Below are 3,529 nucleotides of genomic sequence, written 5' to 3'. Positions count from 1 at the left end.
TAGATCACAGTGACAATCACTTATTCATGTATTGTCTATAGCTGATTTGACTATTGAGTATTGCACCTGCCAAGCCGAGTAATTGAAACAGAAACTTACAGTCTTACAGGCCTCCAAACTCCAAAATATTCACTGTCTGACCCTTTACCAAAAAAAAAGTTTGCCAGCCTGACTCTAGATGTATGAAAATCATTGAAGGTTTGGGACGCTGGATGGCTCAGCCAGTTAAGCATCTGACTTGATTTTGGCTCAGATCATGATCTCGGAGTCCCGGGATCAAGGCCTTCATTGGGGTCCCTGCTCAGTGGGGAGTCTGCTTCCCTTCTCTCTCTCCCTCTGCCCCTCCCCCTGGCTTGTGCATTCTCCCCTTATCTAAAATAAATAAATAAGATCTTAAAAACAAGAAAATCATTGTAAGTTTATTTTATGTTATTTGATTTGTAGATTTCTTCAAGGGCTCTTATTCAATGATGTAGCCTCTAATATAAGGAACAGAGTTAAAAATAAGTTTATATTTGCCATAGATATTTTAATACAGTAAGTGATAAATTCATAATTATATTAGAGTTTAATTAGCACAATAGAACTACCAAAAAAAAATGTTATGGAGCTAAAGAGATAAGTATATAAATCAGAACTTAACAAGAATGTGAAAGGGACTGGTTAAGTGAAAGTCAGCAAGGTAAGACTTGAAAGATAAGGTGCAATCACTGTCACCGAAGGTGCCTGAGTCACTGAAGTGGTCGCACAGAGTTGAGTTTTAGGAAAAATCCTAAAAGTAATGAATATTTGGCTGTCAAAGTGAAACCATGAAGGTAAAACTGGTAGAGATCTGTGGAATTTGCTGTTTTTGAAGCAACTTCTATGAAGGGCTTGGCAGTTGAGTTGGATCCACTCTGGTGCCTGGATTCTGGAGTCTGCTGAAAACCTCTGTTACTCTCCCAACCTGATCTGCCCCTGAGACTTGGAAAGTAATGATTTCTTCTTTATTTCTGTCCATTCTTATCAAATCTAGTTTGGAAATATATATGAAAAAGGGACATGGGAAATATAGTCTCCAGTTTTAGCTAACAATTATTGATCATTCTCAGAGATTGTAAATGAGAAATTTGAACAGAACAGAAGGATTGGTCTATGCTCCAGTTGTCATCTTCTGTTAAAGTTTAAAGGCCAAGAGGTGGAATAACCTGAAAACATATTTACTGACAAGTCTAAATCTGGTGGTAGCAATGGGGAAACTCAAAGAGCTAAGGATCAGGGCTGCTGAAGCTCCTTGGGCATCTTCATTTTACAATATTTGGAGTTTTTACATGTTACTTTGGTGTCCACTGTATTTTTCATAAAAGTGAGGAGTCAGATGGAAGCTTTATGATTTTTTTAAAGGTTTTTATGTATTCATTCATGAGAGATACAGAGAAAGAGAGAGGCAGAGACACAGGCAGAGGGAGAAGCAGGCTCCACACAGGGAGCCTGATGCGGGACTTGATCCCGGGTCTCCAGGATCATGCCCAGGGCCGAAGGCAGGTGCTAAACTGCTGAGCCACCTTGGCTGCCCTGTTTTATGATTTTATAACCATTCTTCTGAATTGACTTACCATTGTTCTGCCATCTTCTACTAAAACGAAGACCTGAAGACCACACCTCCTACAGGGAGGAGACTTAACCATGTTCTCAGAGGAGCACATATTCCTTCAGCTCACTTTGGAAAGCAAAATCTGTAACATTAAAAAAAAAAAAATTGTCATTCTTTCTGTAACTTCCTAACAAGTACATTTAAATCTACTTTTTGGATTTTCTGATATCAACACTAAGACTAAATGGTCCTCATGGAACAGCTCAAGTTATTTTAAAATTTGATTGTCTTTTGTTTTAATCATGAGATATTTACAAATATATATATCCAGAACTTAAAGATCCCTCAGAGCACACTTTTCCAAATTTTACAATTTGATATTCTGTAATTCTGTGTAATTCGCAGTTATAAGTTTCCAAAAGTACAATGATATTTTAAGTTTATCTTTCTTCATTATTATCTGCCCAAATTTTGGCAGATAATTGTCGTGGTCATAGCATGTGATTTACTAATATCATATAAGATTATGAATCTTTTAAAATGATCTAGCTTGTTTTCAATTTATATAAATATCATTTGTATGCTTAAAGAATATGTATTCTTCAGTTGTTGATTTTATTTTTTTGAGACAGAGACACATTGACCAACTATGTTAATTATGTTGTTTAAAGTAAGTCATTAAAATATAATTGGTACATTTTATATCCTGAGAATTGGTGTTTATGTTTGGAAATGTGAATGAAGAAAAAATCCTAGCTCCCTTGGGGTGCCTGGATGGCTCTGTTGGTTAAGGGTCTGACTTGATTTCAGCTCAAGTCATGATCTCAGGGTTGTGAGATTGAGCTTTACATTGGGCTCTGGGCACAATGTAGAGTCTACTTGTCCCTCTCCCTCTGCTTCTCTCCTTGCTCTCTCTCTTAAATAAATAAACAAAATCCATTAAAAAAATATCCCTAGCTCCCAATGAGTTTGTATTCTATAAATACAAGGAACAATCAATCTAACAACTAACTAAATAAGTGTAAATCAGAGATAAATAAATCACATGAGAGAAAAAAAAATGAGGTAATGGGTATCGTTAACATCTGCTGTGTGGTGATGTTGAAGGATTGCAACACTATATAAAATGATTAAGATTAGCCTCATTGAAAGCAACTTTTGTGCACAGATGTCATAGTTGTGAGGGAGTGAGCCACATATCTTTTTTCCAGTCAGAGGAAAGAGCCAATACAATTCTCTTATTGGGAATATCCCTGGCCATTTTGAGAAATAGAAGCTGGAGAAAGATAACCAAACCTGAACCTAAGGGGGCAAGACGGCGGAGGAGTAGGGCCCCCAAGGCACCTGTCCCCACCAACTTACCTAGATAACTTTCAAATCATCCTGAAAACCTATGAATTTGGCCTGAGATTTAAAGAGAGAACAGCTGGAACACTACAGTGAGGAGAGTTTGTGCTTCTATCAAGGTAGGAAGAAGGGGGGAAAATAAAGAAATAAAAAGCACCCAGTGGGGCTTCAGGAGAAGCCAGATGGTGGGGAGGGGGCTGCACCTGCTGCCTTGGGGACCACTGCCAGGGAGCGCGATGCCCGGGGCGCAGACCCCGACCCTAGGGCGCCAGGGACACAGCCGGGCTCCTGCTCCCCCCAGGACAGGCGGAGGCGGGGAGGGCCCAGGACAGTGAGGACGCTCTTGCCCCGGGGCCCCCAGCTGACCGGGAGACTGCGGTGGTTCCTGGGGAGCTGACTCCAGGGCTGGGGAACTGGCCGCCGCCAGTGGTGGTGTCCCTCCTGGGGTCACCCTGTGCCTGGGACTGAGCAGGGGCCTCACAGGATAAACAGCTCCCACTGAGCCGTGCACCTGGCAGGGGGCTGAGCAGCTCCCCCAGGTGCTCACACCTGAGAATCAGCACAGCAGGCTCCTCCCCCAGAAGACCACCTAGACGAACAGGGGAAAAG

The sequence above is a fragment of the Canis lupus genome, chromosome 13 (assembly GCF_011100685.1).
Source record: "Canis lupus familiaris isolate Mischka breed German Shepherd chromosome 13, alternate assembly UU_Cfam_GSD_1.0, whole genome shotgun sequence".
Classification (NCBI taxonomy): Eukaryota; Metazoa; Chordata; class Mammalia; order Carnivora; family Canidae; genus Canis; species Canis lupus.
This window is presented reverse-complemented; position numbering follows the sequence as displayed.